The 21,546-nt window shown below is 33.5% G+C and overlaps 1 protein-coding gene across 1 annotated transcript in view; it reads right to left on the reverse strand.

Annotated features, from left to right (window-relative positions):
• Usp54_0 (uncharacterized) overlaps nucleotides 1-21,546 on the reverse strand; it is a 143,122-nt gene that overhangs the window by 118,035 nt on the left and 3,541 nt on the right. Inside the window, exon 2 of the mRNA XM_054230789.1 lies at nucleotides 7,001-7,053. The gene's annotated coding sequence lies outside the window, so the exon portion shown is untranslated. The remainder of the gene's footprint in view (nucleotides 1-7,000; nucleotides 7,054-21,546) is intronic.

Raw genomic sequence — 21,546 nt, forward strand, 5'->3', positions numbered from 1 at the left:
CCGAACAAAAGCTTTTAAAAAATAAAATATTATAATCACTATTCAACATGAGACGCACCGAACATAACGTGCGTCTCGTATCAACCGAACACTTGACGCCGCGTACGTGACATAGACGTCACAAGCAGAGGCCTAAAAGTTGAGGCTACACAGCAACTGTTTCTCTTCAACTGCTGTTTCGCGCGGCTACACAAACAATGATGACACAATATTTTTATTTTTGTTTATTGGCAACAAGCTTTTGTTGTAGGCACAAGTGTTCTTCTTCTTTAAGCATAGCATATTTTTAATTCTTTTATTACAGACATTTACATATTGATATGCAGGCGCACATACTATAATGACTGCATGCTACACATACACAATTATTATATAAATAATATTTTGTTTGTTTGTATTTTGTATTAAGTTTATTGTTGGCAAGTAAATTAAATTCGAGGTCTATTCTACACATACAAAAATATTTTTATAATAAATCCATTAGGCATATTGCTTTGCTTTTAATATAAATTAAGCAGCCTGCACGTGTCGGCCAACTTGTGGGTGGCTCAGTCAGCTAATATTTATAAAAATGACTTACCGTAGAGTTCAAGCCACGAGCGCGCTGCTTAGACAATTGACAGGCAGTCGCCTACCCGATAGTTTCCATTGAAACATGTAAATGCTTCTGAAATTTTAATTGACTCAGTTGTGGTATGCTTTTGTGTTGCAAATGGCTTTCGTATGCATTTTTTCGAACTACGGTTATTGCCGTGGAAATTTAAAGCACGTAGGAGAGATTGCGTTAGACTGATTTCGTCTAATCTGATCAAAGCACAATTTGGGTAAAGACAAAATCCGTTCTTTCTAACTTCTTAGAGGTCTTCTAAATAATGGTTGACAAATATCTCCCTTCCGCTTTTTTTGCTATTTATTCAATGCTTTATAAAAAGTGTTAGAGTGATCGGATTTAATTCAAATATGCGCCGTTTCGTTCGATAATCTGTTTCCATCTAGACGGCAACTTCAAAAACCTCTTATCTGAGCTCCCGTAACTTCTGACAAGTCATCAACGAAGTTTGTAGTCTGGCGTTGTCCTGGTGGAACACTACACCCTTGGCCTGTTGGCCAATTCTGGACGTTTCTGGTCGATCGACTGCTTCAAGCGGTCCAGTTGTTCGCAGTAGAAGGTAGAATTAAGCGTGTGGCCATATGGGAGCAGCTCTTAGAGGATGATTCCCGGCCGTCAATCCCGGCTTGGCCACTGTTTGGGACGGTTCACCGGCCTTCGACCACGATCGCTTGATATTGTCGTATGTGATCCATTTTTCGACGCGAGTCACCATTTGCTTCAAAAATGGGTCGAATTCGTTCCGTTTCAGCAGTATATCGCAAGCGTTGATTCGGTCCAGAAGGTTTTGAAGACAAAAAGGCGGAATGGAGATATTTGCCAACCTAATATATCTGATCAGTATAACTCTAAATCCTATCCCATGACCCTTGATCTCAACTACAAACGTCGAAATCACATTGCGAATTCCAAGTATGCAAGGCCAATAATTATTTGCTTGAATAAATTTAATAAATTACCTAAAAATTCCAAGGCCAATATTTATTTGCTTGAATTAATTAAATAAATTACTTAAAACTTTCAAGTAATCATGTAGCAATTACATTGTAAATATTTACAAAGACAATAAAAATTGCATAATTTACAAAGCAATAAATTTTCAAAGCAAATCAAAGTTATGCGAATTATTTAAATTTTTTTTATAGTAAATATACATTTATAAGTGCATACAATGTTTTACACCTGCATTAGACGAAAATGTACAAAAACACGATGCTGCGAGAGTAAAACAAGTAATTCGCTACATTAACACATATGTATGTTCCCCAGCTGTGAGCTAATAAAATTAGCTAATCAACATCAAAAAGTGCTTTGTTTTCGCAGAATTACATTACTTGCAACGAAAAAAAAAGAAATAAATCAAATATATTAGCTGTATCATGGCATGCAATCGAAAATTTGAGCACCTGCGCGCCGCTACTGACTAAGCAACAAGTTGCCGCAAGCAAATAAACAACAAAAATCACAAAAAACAGTGGCAACAACAGTCAGAAATGCTATTTTATGCACTGCAGCACTCTATTCAACAACACATGCATTCATTAAAGCATTCCATATTACGCCGATAATCAAATCAGCGCCGTTGCAACAAATTATTGCCAGCAACATGTTGCCACAGTGACCGTGAATGTTTATATGCCTGCCAGTGATAAATAAAGCATGTGTAGACTTATTGCAAACTCATGTTGTTACTCAATGCCGACTGCGCTGTTGTTGTAAATGTTTGTTTGGAAGTATATACAAATACAACATTGCTGTGATTAGCGCTAATGCAACAAGTAATGTTGCACTTCTATTGGAGCGACGCGCAATTACCTTGGAATGCTGATGAAGCATTTAATCAAAGCAGAATAACCGCGTATTCTCATAAGCGATGATTACATGCATACATACATGTGTGTAAATATACATGTATGCTACATACTCTCAGTAATTTCATACTAGCACACATATGAACTCCCTAGTAGTATTGCGCAACAATGCAACTGTGACTACTACAATTACAGCAACACACAGGCAAAACAACAACAACTGAAAGCGTACCAGCACAGTTATTTGTTCTCGTATTTGGTGTTTCCTGCCACAGTTTGCGGCGCAACCAAAGCCAATACCAAAGTCAGCGGTTCAGTTCGGTTCAATCGCTTATGAAATTAACAAAAAACAAAAAACAATCAATCAACCGTTTCAGTGACTTACAGCGCATACAATGTATGTAGCTCTCATTGTTGCTTTTGTTATTGTTTTTGTGTTGTCTTTTTGTATTGTTTGCTTCCACCACAGCAATTAACATAACGAATTATTTTTTTATACTCTCCGTTCTAGCGCCAACTTGTGGGCTCCACCTCCACACGAGTAAAATTAAAGGCTTTGAGTGTGAATGCACATAAATTATGTTTGTGTTTGTATGTATGTCGTTTGTACACTTATGTAATTAATAAAATGCTAACAAAGCACTTAGTCACAACAAGCGACTAGAAATGTTTGAACTACATTTCAACACTTCATTTTACTTAGTTTAGTACACTGAGGAAAAATTATATATAATTTTCGGAAGTTAATAAAAATGAAATACGAAACAGTGTTAGAACTAGTAGCAGCCTCGAAGTACAATACTTATTTTTCCAAACCAAAATAATATCACGTATAAGATCCAAATCGGTCAGTACGTTTCTAACCGTAATACAATCATCAGAAACTATAGATGACCATCGTATAGGGTATTTATCGCTGGAATTATCCCACCTCATGGTCTATATGCCGAGGAAGAGAGAGACCTCCACTCTGATGGAAGGACCAGGTGGAGAGGGACCTGGCTTCGCTTGGTATAACCAATTGGCGCCAAACTGCCAGAAGGAGGGATACGTGGCGCATTGTTTTGGACTCGGCTATAACCGCGTAAGCGTTGGCGTCAAGAAGAAGAAGAATTGTCTATATGGATCCATAAAAAGCTTGATCTTAATAAGATATAACTATTTTGTAAGGTCGAGTTTGGCTTAGAACTCTTCAGTAGCATTCTTTTAGCATAGTTCAAATATATATTCCTACAGTACCTGACCTAAATAGAGATTTATTGAAATATTTATTAATGGTTTGTCGACCTCAGCAACATAGAAACGTAAAGATGACAAATCATAACATATACCAATCCAAGTGCGATTTCTAATAAACTAAAAATCCAAATTTGAGTGACCCGATAACTTGTTTCGGGTTTTTTTCTAGAAGTTAGATTTTTGATCCACTTCACGGGTATTAATTTGAGGTTATACACCGCGAGAGAAAAAACAAATAAAAAGTAAAAATAAAGAGTAAAGAGAATTTTGAATTCTAAAGCAAAAATAAATTGAATAACTTTTTATTACTCAGCCAAAAATTCTATTTTTTTGTTTCAGCTTTAGCTGCCGATTTCCCTGCATACAAGTCGAAACAATTAACGAAGTGTTAATGATGTGCCATCTATGCATGCTCCAATAACAATTTCAACACCTTGAAAAATGAAACAGCAATAAATTTATGCTATTGCTAAGTAAGCTTGATACAGTTATATGTACTATAGGTAATGTAGAATTTGTATGTGAGATTTTTTTATTACCTAAAACATCGAGTGAAAACAAACTCGCCTACAAACGGGTGCGCAGTTTCAATATGGAAGCGAATGTGGTCTAAATATAAATATGCAGTCGCTTATATGTATACATATATATGTAACTAAAATGCAACCAGAGCACCGGCAGCAACTGCTTTAATACAAGTAGTATTTCCATAACGAACTAAGGCTACTTATACTTATCGTAAGATTAAGATTTCTTTAAAAATATTTTCTAGTTAAAAAATTTTTTAAATCATTCCAATGGAATATTTAATATCTCTAATTAACTCGATAGAAAATTCTTAGCCAAATGTATTGTTTGAGGAAAAGTCCCATCAAAACCTATAAAATTTGTTATTTAGAGAAAACCATGAATAGAACTCGGCTGCTAACAACACAATAAGTGTAAAATCAAGATTTTTAATACAATTTTGTTAAGTTCATCCTCATAAAATTTTTGCGCAATATCAGCCAATAATCCAAAAAAAGTATCGAACTATTGTCAAAGCTTTAACCGATTAGTAAGTATGAAGAGTCGAACATATGCTTATATGAATGAATGAGGAAAAAAGAGCATTCTAAAGAACTACCTGAAGAATGATATGTACATATATATATACGTATCGTGAATGGAAACGGTACGTAAAAACGAACGTTTCTATAATCTCTCAGTTGAGCTCTAAAACTACAATATACTCTAGCTCTATGAATAGAAACCACCCACCTCGAGTATATTTGGTCTAAAGTCTGTTATAATTTCGAACATCAATTCAATTTTCATATAACGGGAATTTCTTATCAGTTTGCTTGAACTTAACCAATAAATATCTCTAACTTCGCGAAGAAAACCCCACATACGATGTTGATCTTAACACGTCAACAACGACAAGCTTAATTGTATTTGTATCAAGATGTATGTGCGCATAACGTTAAATTCTCGCATTAAATATTATTGATGTCTTTCTTGTTGCAACACTTTAGCCCACACATAATAAAATAAACCCACTGAAGCACATAAATTAGCCATAAATGCATAAAAATGCAGCTTTGACAATTATTCTGTGAGTAAAATCAGCAAAATGTGTAGGCTACGATGGTAAACAAATGCATTTTTGTATGTAGCAACATAGTTGAACGTCAGAAAAATCAATGTGAAATTAATTTTAATAGTTTAAATGCGAATAAGTGTAGGAAGTATCAACAGCAGAGCGTGGGAAGGTGTCTACAATGTAATTTTAGTGTGAATATTAAAAAATTAATGATAATCATATTTCGATAACAGTAAAGACATTTAATGGGTTCATTAAGTTTTAGAGTGAGTGTGATATGATTATGACAAAAATAAATAAAATACTACTCTCTTAAAGAAAAAATAAAAATATTTTAATATTTTCAATTCAACATTGATATAAAAGAGGTTAAAAAAATTTTAAGTTCTCTTCAAAAACTAAAATAAATTATTTCCTTTTTGAAACTTAACATAAAAAGCACGCTGTTTCCAAAATGACTAAAAATTCTAATGTTAACTTCCCATAACATACACTATGAGTACATATATAAATCATATTTATGAGAAATGTTCCAAAAACCGACCATGACAAGTGTCAACTACATTTAGAGACCTTTGTCATTGTCACCGTCACTAAATTTTCAATAATCAACCTCACTCAATAATCCAAACAATCGTCAACTATGTCAACTATGTAAATATTTATGCATTCGATGAAAGTGAAACTGTTGCATTGTTGCACTTGTCCACCACCAGCAACAACAAAATACGCAAAACAATAAGCCAGCTACCAAGAAATCATTTTCTCTACGCAGACTCAGACAACCTCTCATTACGAGCATACGAGCAGTGTGACCATAAACAATCAATTGTCATTGTTTGGCAATGGGACATCGTTCACACAGAAGTATCATTGACAGCGGCGTCAAGCAGACAATGGCGGCATACCATAAATACTACGACGAAAAAGAAAACTCGAAAAGATGCAAGAAAAAGTGAAATATGCCATTAACAGGTACTAACACACAACAAACAATGCTATGCAATCAACTGAGGAGGGATTCATAGTCATTGCTGCCTTGAACTAATATTGATTTAAAAGTCTGAAGCCTAAGAAGAAGTCTTGGGAATGCGCAAGAGAGAATTAAATAAAAATGGCGAAGCGTTTCAAGCAAAGTTTTAACGGTTTCAAGATGCCAAATACTGAAAAGTTTGAAATTCGATGAAAAATACATATATTTGATTGCAAATATAAAGGCTGATAATGCGTTGAGATATGGATTCTTCAAGATCAATTGACATTTTTTTATAACTTTACTTGACTCAATTAGATCAACATCGAACGATTAAGCTTCTGAAGTCTCATAGTTATCCACCGATTTCATTCAAATATACATATTGATAAAAAAATAACACCCTCTAGATGGCGCTGACTGAGTATTTGGAGAAATTAAGCTCATATTTGATTTATAATCCGATACTACATTTATAATATATATAAAAATAATACTTTTAAATCTTTTGACGTATTTTACTAGAGGGAATAAAAATAAGTGAGATTTATCAGGGAATATATGAAGCAAAACAAATCTTTGGAATGTCATATAGTATAATAATGTCTCGAAATATTATGTGAGAGAGTACCCAGCTATTTTGATCTCAAAAACATAGCATTAACAATGTTTATATAAATTTTTTTTCTAAATGGCAACTATTATCTCATCATTACTATAAGCTTTCATAAAAACGTTTTCCATAAAGGTAATGTGTTTATTTTATACATTCTTAAGCTCACCTTTTAAGTTCACTCGCCAACGAAGTAACTCGATGAAATCTCAACGCCAACACCTGTAATTAAAGATAAAAAAATTAAATTAATATTTGAAGAAATGTCGAAGCTTTGTAAAGGCTTTTAGCGCCTTAACGCACATTAACTGACAAAAATTATAATAAAATATCGCACAAATCAAGCTGAAACACAAAGAAAGTTCGGTTGAATAATATAATAATGAACATGTATAGAAGGGTCGTATTAAGTATTGCCAGATTATTAAAAAAAAAAAGAAAAATGTAAAAATTAAAAATTCTGAAAATTTATAAACTATAAAAATCGAAATAAAAGAAGATAATAAAAAAGTCTAAATTTTAATACATATAACCAAATATCGCACAAAAAATATAATAAAAAAATTATTATAAATATTCGCATAAAAGTGTAAAAAGTTAAACTTTATTAGGCCCGTCAAAAAAGCAACAACAAAAAACAGCTAGCCAAGTCAAAATCAACGCTTGAACACAATGCGTTAATTTATGAGTTTCCTAAATGTTTTAATAAAACTACACAGGCAACAGAAATATGCGTTGATTATTATAAAAACAACAGCAACAATGTCTAAGCCTGCTATTCAGTGTTAAAAGAAGACGCGTAGGCGTGTTTATGCAAATGAAGCAAAGAAATATGTAGATAAAAAAGATATATGAATTAGCTTTTAAAAGGCATAAAGAAATTGATTATTTATTTATTTATATATTTGTATGTCTTTATATGTCTTATAATAACGCAAAATATGCAAATAACAACAAAAAAATAAAATTATAAAAGCTCAAACACGTTTTTGTCGATTTTGTTGAAGTCTAAAGAGAGAAATAGGTATATGTAAGCGAACTGAGCAACCAGAGGTGTTTGAAGCAACCACAAAATGCTGTTTCAATGAACTTTCGTGGCTTACAAAAACAACTAATAATTCATAGACACTTGTTATGAGATAAAGGTGAAGAGAAATATAACGAGAAAGATTGCTGTTTTTTTTGTCATTTTTATCCACGTGCTCAACAGATTTGAATTTGCCTACCGTATTTGTATAATTTGAGTTACTCAAACTCAGTTTTCTTAATATTTGTTTTTTCTTACGTTTTATTCCGACATTTAGTATACACCATAAATTAAGAACTTAATTAGCGTTTAAGCAAAATTAAGGCAGAAGAGACCAAAAACTAGTGCCGACTCTTAAGTCAACATGTAAAATTAAAATATTTTTCCACCTGTTAGAAGCAAAAAAAAAAAATCAACAAAAAATTTATTTTTTTTTTTTTGCCTACGTAGTTTGCAGTATGCTGCTTTCATACTAGCAGAAATCTGAAGAAATTCCAACATGTAATCGCCGTAATTGGTTCCAAATTGAAAATCCATTTAAAACTTGTAATTATATTTTTCTTTCCAAAATGACTCCAAGCGGCGGAAGAGACCTTAAATGATCCAATTGTGGCGAGGCAATGCATAAGCTGGTGAACTAATGAAGCTTAGAGACATGTTTTTTGAACTCGCAGCTTTCTCAAACATGCTTACACACATACATGTATACATATACAAAAATCAATACACACACACGCATAAATACAAACAGACTAATTTTTTTCGTGTTTCATATATACTTTTTTTCCAATTTTCTTTGCCATAATTCGTAGCCGCAATCAAAAGATGCAGGTGCGTGTATCAAACTCGGCGATGTTATACTTTCAATAACACGCAAAGCTGTTCTCTCTGTCTTAACAACAAAAACATATATAACAAAAAAATAAAAATACTAAAGCGTTTCTAAAATTGATACCCCAGCGCAGGCCACAAATATGACAGGCATAACAAGCGGGTCGAACGGTATGGCGTGTGTCTCAAGTTCGCTGGTTTTTTTTTCAACAGATAGAAAGATAGAATTCGAACACATACACTCTCATAACAGATGTGAAATAGGGATAGCCCGACTATAGTTACTAAAAGTAAAATATTTTTTCTGACCAAAATTTGTTTATATTTTTCGTCAGATCTTTGAATATCTGGATATCTCTTTTCTTCGATAAATTTGAATATTTTTATCCCAAAATACTAAACTAAAGCCTTAGATCTTAATTCCCATAATCCTTATATACCATCCTAATATACAGTAAACCTCAAAAAGTATTAAATAATTATTAATAGTATAATTCAACTATCAGGATTGGTAAGCAAAAAATCGAATCGTAGAAGAGACTTACTTATACACAAAGTATGAAGAAATTCATAGAACATTTCATAAATTATAAGGAACTCTCCAAGTCCCAATAGAAAATTATTTCAGGAAGAGTTCTGTTTCTACTTTTCCAACGGCGAGTAGGATAAATAAATCAAAAGTATAGATAACAAAATTTACTCCCAGATCAATAGAATATATATTTCAAATACTTTCCTTAAACTAATTTCTCTGGAGTTTCAAATATAATCTCATAACCTGTTGATTATATTCAAGAGAGCAATCAAGTGTGAGTAATATCAATAAAATGATTCAATGTCTTAATCGAAAATGAAAATTTTTGAAATCTCATAGCTACTATAGAGATTGTTTGAAAATATTATGCACTTAATTAGTAAATTATCATTTGTCCACTTGAAAAATTAACTTCCAAAATGCTTGTAATATTTAATTTACACACTACCATATTCATAATATATTCATAATTTATATAAAAATACCAGCTAAACGCCCAACTCTACCGAAGGGCATTAACCAACACAAGCGAGTTCGGAAAAATTATAGATAAATGCCTATGCACATAATTAGTTTTTTATTTCCGTGGGATAAATTTAAGCGATTCACATAGTTGCATTGTTGCAACTGAAGTGGCTGAGTAAGCAACTCGAAATTGCTGTTTTATGTTTTCACTAATGTAAATTTGAATATGTGCAGACTATGCATCTGTGCACTTGTGATGCATTATGGATTATACCATAAGTATGTGCATTATCGTCGCTTCAGAAGGTTAGGGGCATTCATATTTACATTTTTTTTATTTTTGTAGCATGCCACTTATCATACATGATGTTCGCGACCGCCTTATAATTTCATAGTTATTCGAGATTTTTTTTACAGAAAAGTGCATGCACATCATAAATAATTTCCATGGGTGTTTCAAGAAATTTGTTAAACATTTTGTTCCAATTTGTAAATCATTACGTACACACATACAAATACATATATAGGTACTGCGTAAATTGCGGCCTAAGTTTATTTCTCTACTTGCTAGGAATATCATTCAACCTTATACGGAAGCAAGTCACTAATGGTTTCAGACCATTCCCGAACTACTAATAGATTTTATAAAAAACCTGTTCATATCATAAAACCCTTTATGAAGCAGAGAATTCTCTTATATAATATACTATAATTCTATATAACATTAGTTGGATTTGGGGGCGTGGATCGGACTCGCAATCCAGCTAATATCAGACACTATCAAAGCCCTTGAAAACCTAGAAATCATATTTTCGAACTAATTTTCACTATGGTGGATTCAACAGTAGTGTTTCTTGGCTTCTGTGATCTACTAACAGATTATAATCAGGACCTAAATGGAAATAATTGTCCAGACAAATAAAAGATAAAACACTCAGAAGTACATAGGTATTAATTTATTAATCGTCTGATCATTCTTGTGGCTAGCCTAATCGCAATTTTTAATCTTTTAAATATCCAAAATTTGATGAGTTGTGAATCGAACAAAAAATGAGGTATACACATGCAATTTAATTTTGAATTTAACAGACTATATTGTAAATTGTTTGACTAGAGAGCAAAAAGGCAAAAATAGTATTTTTGTTCACCCAGCAAAGTCCTTTACGACAAATTGTTTGTTTCAGGTTCGACTATACAGGTCCTAGCCTTAGATCGCCAGTTACTCTCGAAGTAATGTTTGAGCAAAGATTGAAGTCTCCATCAACAACAGATATCTAACTTGTAAAATCTCTTTCTCTCTTTGCTGTCGTTTGAAAAGTACTAGGCGTTCAACTTAATATGAGTAGAAAAACTGATAACTCTCTAATTCTGTGCTTTACAACTCCGAATCTATAATACTTTAAACCTATTACAGCTTAAAATTCAGCTCTAATTTCTACTCAAACTCAAGCAAACTAAAAAGCATCACTGCAATCGCTTGTCCCCACTTGCACACCATAACAGTTCGAAGAAAATAGAAGAGCAGGCATAAAAATAAGCAATAAACCGATCGACACGTGCCTAAAATATGGGCCCACGCAGAGTAACAGAAAGGCCAAACGGCAGACAGTAGCCAATGACGCCAGCAAGTGATAGCCGCTGCTTGCCGCTGAGCAAACAACAGCTACAATGGAAAATAACAAAAAACCAAAGAAAAGTAAGCTGAAGCTGCAAGTGGCAAGCGCATATGCAAGGTAAACACAGCAAAGCAGAGGAAAAATTGGAAAGCCAACAACTAAAGCCAAAAGTGTGGTGTGTGTATGTGTTAGTGGCATGTGTGTGGCAACTAAAAAGCTCTAAGAGGTGAATAATTTTCGATTTGGAAATAGCAATTTTCAGTTATTGTGAGTGTGTGTATATATAATAGTTATATATGTATTTGAATGCAATCTGAACTGCCCAATAAGGCATGCTTGTATGTGACTGCGTTTGTGCTGGAGTTCAGCTGCGCTGGACCGTTCAACACTTTTCGTTTATTTACTTAACTTTTTATAGCCTTATGCCTTTATGACTGGCACTTGTTTCTATTTGTATATTTTAACAGATTTTCTAATAGCTAAAAATAATGTATTAAGAGGAAAATCTGTACATTTCTACTTAGACGGGGCTCACTTTACACTGTTAGCATTTTTTTCTACTTTTTGCCTGGAGTACTGGAGTAATAAAGCGCTGAAATTACACATCACACACACACTCATGCTTACAGCTAGCTATTTATAGCAATGTGGCTACTTAAAGTAAACAAGTGGCATGTGTATAGCTAACGTGCCGCAATTGCATGTTCCATTGGTCAGTCAATCGCTGTGTAGAGGAAGAAATCGTATATGCAACATGTGTTGCACGCCAAAAACACATGTACGCATTTCACTTGCACTGATTTTAAACGCACATAAAAATCTTTTCTTTCTTGTCTTTTGCCTTCATACAGTTCTTATTTCCTTTGTCGGAGTCGACTGAACGGATATTTGTAAGAATTTCACGCTTAATTGCAATTTTCACCAATTTTTTTCCAGCCGGTTTCCACCACCGCACTCTTTGTCGCCGGCAACCACTCAACAGCAGTGAAATCAATCATTTGTCAATAGTGTTTATTTTTACTATTTTTAGTATTTTGTTGGTAGTCGAATTTCAAGTGGTTTTACATTACACTGACATGAAAATTAGGAAAAATAGTGAAAATACTGGTTTCATTTCCTATATGTAACCAATTCGTTCGATAAAAGAAGACGTACTGGTTTTGATATAGAGAACACTGATGCATATTCTAGTACAAATTGATTCGTAGGCACAACAATATTTCATTTTATCTATTATTTACCGTTTAATAGTTATTCCTTCTTTAAATCTATAAAATTTGCTCTGGAAATTTTAAACTGATACATAAAGCATCGAATATAGAAATTACTTCAAAAATATCAATGAAATTGGCGAACGAGCTTATTGCTCGAAGCATTTAATTAAAATAGTCCAGCTAATCGTGTTCCAAAAATAAACGAAGCCAAGAAAATTCGTCAATTTCGATGGCCAATACAAAAAAACACTTGCTTTATATGAACTCTCTATCAATGAATTTTCGAAAATTACTATGCATCTTGAAAAATGTTTGTAAAATATGAAACAAAAGTCAAGATATGCTCTATATTTGCCGTTCTGGTATTCTTGATCTAGAAAGTTAAACCAATGCCGATAGAATGATGATCCTCATTTGTCGTTGGTTTGGACCCAAAAATTTATAATTTTTAAGGCGATAATTAAGATCTCTCCATTTTAAGCTCTTCCAAAACGGCTAATTTAACCCTTTCTTACTGAATTTGAGTCAATTTCAAGAAGTATTGTCTTTATCAAACTAACTAAAAAGCGGTATAGATCACATAAAAAGGAACAAGATTCTGAGATACATAAACCATTGTCCAAAACGCAATCGGAGATTTGTAGTTGTCGGAATTTAATCTCTACTGGAAAACCTTTATATGTATGTATTATCAGAACTCCTATCAATGAGAAAACCCCTCAAATTAATTATATTATGTTATATAGTAAAAGTATATCTAATAGTATGAGCACTGTTACGAACTCTTTTCTAGAGACAGTGCCTACTACACAAAACGACATAACCAAAACGGACCCATATTTTCACAGGAGAATGGTATAACTACGCCATTCATAAATATTAAGAAGGGAAGGTTGAAAGTTACGGAAAAAACATAGCAGTTTGTTTAAGTACCAAAGGCTCACAGATTACAAGTAACTAACCCAAAAATTATTATCCTTAAATAATATTATATACAACTGCAATTGAATGAATTGGTATTCATATTTAAATATAAAAACACATCTTTACGAATTTTTGTAAGAATGTATTTGACTTTAAACCATGACAATATTTTTGCAAAAATTCAAGAACTGAATGTCACAGTCTTCAATGATAAAATCTGAAGCAAAGTCCACAATATTGCAAACAACTCAATTAAAGTAAAAATAGTCAACTTCCACGACATTTGTGGTCAGCAAACTGTTTATCGCTCGAGTTTCCGCTGAAAAATTGCTAAAACGGAAATGACTTAACCAAACAAATGGCAATACTTTTGAACAACATACAAGAGACTTCAAAAACCAAACGAAACATACAAATAAAATAAAATATTTACTCGAAAGGTGTGTACTAAGTAAACAAATGATATTTATTTAAGGTTTGGCACAAGGTGTACACAAAAATAAAAAATAAAATAAATAAAATTATGAAAAAAAATCTATCATTAAACGCTGCTGCGTTCAAATTGACCAGCATAATTTATGAGCTGCACTGTGAAAATTGCAAACAACGTGACCAAAGTCCAAACGTAATATTTGCCTATATATTGTTTACAAACTTAACTGTGTTGAGCACAAATATACATAATTATGTTTTCATGTTTGTTGTTGTGTGCTTATGCTTGTGCTTTTTGTTTACTCAAGCAACATTTTTTTTATGATCTCTAAGTGCGTTCACTTATTTAATGGGCATTTCTGACCCAATATTAGCGCCATGGATTATTACGAAATCGTGACTTTTGTGGTTTTATTTTTGTCGAATGTGCACAATCACACTCTCAAATACAAATATTTGCATACACTTTCGTATTTATGAACGTGTGTTAGTTCCATACTAAGTGCAAACGAAGCGAAATTCTATGGAAAAATATTGATTTGCAAATTTTTTGTGTGAAAAAATTTCATAAATATATATGTATGTTCATATATACAATTTTTTAGGCGCAAACGTGCAATTTCAATAAATAAATTTATAGCAAAAACCCACGAAAAATGCTTTTTCGATGTTTCATCGGAATTTTTAGGTGGTGCATATAAGCACGTAAATGGTGAATAAAACTGCATTGTTGTTGATTTGGGTCACTACGGAAATTTTTCTAATAATTCTTACTCATATATCAAACAAAATATATTATTATAAGCGAAATGAAATTTTAATTTTTTGAAAAAAAAATCTATTTAGAAATTTTGTTTCCAATTTTTTTCGAATTTGTTTTCGAACTTATTTTCAATATTTTTTTTCAATATTTCCAAATTTTGTTTTCAATTTTTCAAATCTTACTTTTCAATTTTTTTTCGAATTTTTTTTTTCAATTTTTTTTTTCAGATATTTTTTTTCAAAAATTGCAATTTTCAAACTCCAACTTTTTACAAAACCACATTTAAGCACATAATTATACAAATATTTTTTTTCATTTCGCAAACAACACCTTTAACCCTACACATTATACCTTGTAATTCATCTCTTTAAGACATATGTACCTTTTTGGGAAACCTGTGTATCACAACCAATCAATCAGCGTTGGTTAATCGATTAGTTACATTGTAATGAATACTTTGAAACCGTAATTATATTTTAACGCGGTGTGTGCTCTAAATTTGCTAGCCAAGAAAAAAAAATTTTGCGTTCCGTTTTTCATTAGTTTTTTGTTTCAAATTTTGCTGAACGTTGTTGAAAGTTTAATGCCTTGAGCCCGAAAGCGGAACGTTAGATAGATAGAGAGAAGCAAAAATAATTACAACTTAGTCTATCGGACACTTCAATCATTAGAAGTGAATAACAAGACAAAGACAAAGTTGTAATTGAGAAAATGTGAAATATCAGATAAAAGATATACTTAAGAATATTTAAAGAATAAATAGACTATATTTTAGTGATACTGCAAAAATCTTTCAACAGAGCGTTGCCATATAATTATTTAGATTAAAGACATGTAGAGACCAAGGTGGTAATCTGGTAACCGATGTCCAGGGCATACTGGGATTATGGAGGGAACACTTCTCCGACCTGCTGAATGGCAGTGAGAGTACAACACCAGGAGATGGCGAACCCGATCCCCCAATCGATGACGATGGAACAGATGTTCCATTACCCGACCATGAAGAAATTCGAATAGCAATTACCCGCTTGAAGAACAACAAAGCAGCGGGGGCCGATAGATTACCGGCAGAACTATTCAAATACGGCGGCGAAGAACTGATAAGGTGCATGCATCAGCTTCTTTGCAGAATATGGTCGGAAGAAAGCATGCCTGACGATTGGAATCTCAGTGTGCTCTGCCCAATCCATAAAAAGGGAGATCCCACAATCTGCGCCAATTACCGTGGGATCAGCCTCCTAAATATCGCATACAAGGTTCTATCGAGCGTATTGTGTGAAAGACTAAAGCCCACCGTCAACAAACTGATTGGACCTTATCAGTGTGGCTTTAGACCTGGAAAATCGACAACTGACCAGATATTCACCATGCGCCAAATCTTGGAAAAGACCCGAGAAAAGAGGATCGACACACACCACCTTTTTGTCGATTTTAAAGCTGCTTTCGACAGCACGAAAAGGAGTTGCCTTTACGCCGCGATGTCTGAATTTGGTATCCCCGCAAAACTAATACGGCTGTGTAAATTGACGTTGAGCAACACCAAAAGCTCCGTCATGATTGGGAAGGACCTCTCCGAGCCGTTCGATACCAAACGAGGTTTCAGACAAGGTGACTCACTATCGTGCGACTTCTTTAACCTGATGCTGGAAAAAATTATAAGAGCTGCAGAGCTAAACCGAGAAGGTACAATCTTCTACAAGAGTGTACAGCTCCTGGCGTACGCCGATGATATTGATATCATCGGAAGCAACAACCGCGCCGTTTGTTCTGCTTTTTCCCGCATGGATAAGGAGGCGAAGCGAATGGGTCTGGAGGTGAATGAGGACAAGACGAAATATCTCCTGTCATCAAACAAACAGTCGGCGCATTCGCGTCTTGGCTCCCACGTCACTGTTGACAGTCATAACTTCGAGGTCGTAGATAATTTCGTATACCTGGGAACCAGCATCAACAACACGAACAATGTCAGCCTCGAAATCCAGCGCAGAATAACTCTTGCCAACAGGTGCTACTTTGGACTGAGTAGGCAATTGAACAGTAAAGTCCTCTCTCGACGAACCAAAATCAAGCTCTACAAGTCGCTTATCATTCCCGTCCTGCTTTACGGTGCAGAAGCTTGGACGATGACGCAAGATTTATGGTCCTCAGAACATTGGCAACGGCGAATACCGCAGACGATGGAACGATGAGCTGTACGAGTTATACGACGACATTGACATAGTTCAGCGAATAAAAAGACAGCGGCTACGCTGGCTAGGTCATGTTGTCCGAATGGACGAAAACACTCCAGCCCTGAAAGTGTTCGATGCAGTACCCGCCGGAGGAAGCCGAGGAAGGGGAAGGCCTCCACTCCGTTGGAGGGACCAGGTGGAGAGCGACCTGGTTACACTTGGGATCTCCAACTGGCGCCGAACTGCGAAGGAGAGAGACAGGTGGCGCACTATCGTCGATTCGGCTATAACCGGCTAAACGGTTGCAACGCCAATCACATACATACATACATTTATGTTTTTTCTATCAGCTCAGTTGTGATTAAAATGAGGCAAAAGAAGAAAATTAGCAAAATAGAGTTGCCATCTAGCAGGAAATTTGAAGAAAATTATTAATTTTTAGAATACCTAATTTAGTTGTGTTACGAAATTTCTGTATAAATAAAAGAGTTAATATAAAAATATAAACAAACATCATATCACAGCATATGTATGTATTATATATATATAAAGAGGTATGAATTATTAGAGTTGACAACTTTTGCTTAAAAAATAGTCAAGACCTTAAGTATAGTGATTCTAAAAATACAAGAAACTATGATATGAAAACTGGGTTAAAAATATATTTTTATATTTTTTTCGAGTAGAGTTGCCAAATTTATTTTTTTTTTTTTTTAATTTCCGAAAAATGTACCCCAACAATATTTAAAATTGAGGAATTTCTTAATTACATAACTTTCAGGGCCATCAGAACTCAATGGCTAGTTTTTTGTTATTTTCTGATTAAATGTAATTATTTTCTGAAAGAAACACCCGCGAAAGCTCTTCAACTGTCACCTGCGGCAGTTTTTAGTCAATATTAAGCATTCTGAAATTCCAATAAGACTAACTACCGCTACTGCGATTCATCACCGAGCCATAGTCAAAGCTAACAACAAAATAACAATAAACGCCAAAACAAATATGAAAAACAACAACAATTTATTTATAATTTTATTAACATCGAACCAGTGGCTGGTTGGTAAGCAACGCAAAGCAGTAATTGTCGACTGCTGTTGCAGAACAAATCGACCATGAAAATAAGTTTACCACAGTTGAAGCGCGTATTCGCGACGCCCACTTTGAACACTACGAGTATGAGCAAGCAATGGAAATGTTGCAAACAAAATAAAGCCAGCAACATGTTTATACACATACAAATGTATGTAGGTATGTCTATTAAGTATTTGCACACGCTCTCTAAACAACTTTAGTGATTCGAAGTACGGAGGCGTGGGAAAATCAACTAAATAAAGTATATTTATACTAATGTATTATCTCTGCAAGTTTCCGATTTGATCTATGTATTGTTCTATTGAAAATCAACAAAAGCATAGAAATACAACTAATCGAAAATTAAGTTATACGCTCAATTAAACTCACATATGTGGAAGGTGTGTAAACAAAGGCGCAGAGTACTAACGTGTGTATGAGAAAATTAAATTTCGGCAAATGTGTGGCAGTTTAGATATAGAATAACATATTTCACGAATATAAATATGCAAATATTTCAAATATTCTTTCAATTTAATTAAAAAATCAACCTTTTCTTATTGTTCTTCATTTTCTCACCTCATTTTCATGCTATTGTTCGGTGGCTAGCGCCAGCAATCACCACAAGAAGAATCTGCCAGTCAGCATTTTGCTTTCTTGTCGTTTTAAATTGAAGTACGTATGTATGTTTATATATTTATTATTTAAGTTCAACTTTCAAGTTCAGTTGAAGAACTTGAAATCATTGTCAGTGTTGCGTTTTAATTAATTTGAAAGCAATATTTTTTTCGATAATAAATAATTAATAAACCAAAGAGGAAGGGCTAAGTCATCTTCTACACTGTTTTATAAAAAAAGGCTGTGAGAATCAGTTCGTATATGTAGAACAAGCGAGATATAAGACAAAGAAGCCAAGCGAAGATTTTGGTAATACTTATACATTTTTGGTTCCAGGTCACCTAATGCTAAGTGTTAATGGCGACCTAATACCATTATGATTACGCATAACGATTGAAATCCAATATTGTTAAAAAAATATACAACTTTTTTAACGAAACAATCATCAGAGGTGTGATTACTTTATAAAAAATTAAATATCTTCTGTTTTAAGAATTCACTTCAATGGATTAAAACTGAAGAAAAGAATTAATAATAATTCCTCTGCTTATTGTTATAAGATATCCAATAACTATTTATATTTCTTTTGTTTTTTTCCAAGAATTCTTCAAACTGTTATTTAGGCATTTGACTACTGCTGATTTGATTTTTGCATAATAATTGACTACAAGTTATAAATTGCTAAATCAAAAATTAGCAGCACCAATATCTAGAAGAAGAATATTCCTCTGCTATTAAATGGAAATGATTAATATGAAAAGAATTCTTTGGTAGATTTGTGACCAAGAACATTTGTATTAACACTTCCATTAGTAACAACAGTAACCGTCACGAACTTACGAGGAGTGTTCCAAAAATAACGGGAATTGTCTAATTTCAAAAAATTGTTCTAAAGTCCAATTGACAGAAAACCCCTTAAAGGGCAGTCTGAGAAGTGTTTCAACAATTGGAAGAGGCACTGTCATCAGTGCCCAAGATCGAATGAGGAGTATTTTGCGAGGCGACAATGTAATTTAGACGAATTCTCGTTATTTTTTAAACACGCCTCGTATACCTTTCGCTATCAAACTTCAAATAAATAAAGGGCATATATTTTGATAGATTAATATTTATAATTTGGTTCTTAAATTAATACAGGCATATTTTAAACCAGCTCACCATTCTTTTTCTTATACATATATGTATACATATGTACATATGCCCATATTTTCAAAGTATTTTATTTACAATACTTATTGCTCCCATTTCTTTAGTTAAGTTATTTATCTTTACAAGAATGGGTTCATCTAACAGAATTTGTACCTAGAAAAGTACTAAATGAGAGATGCGACACATCAACTGAATAGCGTATTCAACACGAAAAATGCTGAAATACTATTTTCTCATTGCTCAGTTATGAAGAATTGCGGCATACTTAAAAGTTATCAAAAACAAAAACAATAACAATAAAAAAAGTACGTAAAGTTTGACATAAATTGATAAAAATCAGTAAAATATGGAACACAGTAGAAAGAGACAAGCGACTAAAAATTAAAGAGAAGTAGGGCAGAAATAAGTAGAAGTAGAAATTGTTAAAAATTAAAGAATTCTGGGTTATGTAGAAAAAACGTTAAACAATATTTTTTTAAAAATTTAACTCAAAATAAAAAATCATGGTTTTTGCTAAGTTGATAAAACAGCGCCCATTTTTTTCTACCAAATATTTATTTCATATAGAGAATTATGAATTCTAAATATTATATATGTATATTATATCAATTTCAACACATTTTTCTACCCAACAATTTTGCGCGTTCCAACGAAATTCTCTTTACTGCCACAACATAATCAAGCTTCCGGCTCACAACCCAATTTTTTCGTCATCTTCGGTTGTTTTTGTAAGACCGCGTATATGCGATTTCTACAACAACTCGTTGCAGAAGCAGCATAAAATTGTCATGTCCTCAATTTGCTGCAAGCTATCTCACTGTACTAGTAGTAAGCAAGTACATACGTACACGTAAGTGGCGCAAGAGGAAAAGATTGGAAGAGAAACAAAAAAAGTACAAAGAACCGCGACGCGTCTGAAGAAGAAACATACACCGGACCACCATTTACCCCACCGATGAGGCGAGTCTGCGTTTAAGCACTGCACGCGTAAATAGCTGTTAACGGTGTCGTGCGCATTTTCAGCGAGAGCTAAGGTGAAAATTGCCGCTCAATGAAAAAAGTTTATATGCTTGTGGCAAGTTGAGAAAGACATGACTACATATTCAAGCTGATAATGCGTTTGGTTTGAAAAAAGTTGCGTGCGAGGCTTGAGAACCTGTTTTGAAAAGTGCGTGTGAGCTTTTTTGGAAATTAATTTTTTGAATAATAATTTTTCAAATTTTTTTTTAATTTATCAGAAATTTTTTTTTCAATTTTTTTTTTTAAATTAATTTTTCAAAATTTTTTTTTTAATTAATTTTTCAAAAAATTTTTTTTTATTTTAATATTAAAAAAAGAAAAAATTTAACACACAATCACATCATCGCAACGCTTGTGCGCGAAATTTTAATTACTTTTAAACGCCTAACGGTACTCACAAACATACACAGCTTGTTGTCTGCTGACTAACCACCGCCACACCTTACTACTTATTGTCTAGCCAACGCTGAGACGTCCATTATAGGCGTCTACAATGCACTGATTTTTAATTTGCATTGCTTTCATCAGTTTTTATTAGCCAATATACATATATATTGCAATTTTATATGCGTTAAGGCGCGCCTGCGCAAATGGCAAACGCTGCAAATGCCACTTTCCACAACTCGTTGTTATTGAGCAGTGCGTGCAACGTTAATAATTAATGCTGGAAAGTGCGTTTGCGCTTGGACGCCATACAAAAACAAAAATAAACACACGATAAGTTGTCAACAGTCAACAAGCGGTCTAACCGCATTTAACACCGTTCACCCGCTTTGAAATCCCAGACGGCCAAAAACCTTGCATGCAGCGCAAAATAAATATACGAAAAACAACAACAATAATAACAAGAAAGCATTTGAATTGAAAATCTCATTTTAC

Source organism: Zeugodacus cucurbitae, chromosome 5, assembly GCF_028554725.1.
Source record: "Zeugodacus cucurbitae isolate PBARC_wt_2022May chromosome 5, idZeuCucr1.2, whole genome shotgun sequence".
Classification (NCBI taxonomy): Eukaryota; Metazoa; Arthropoda; class Insecta; order Diptera; family Tephritidae; genus Zeugodacus; species Zeugodacus cucurbitae.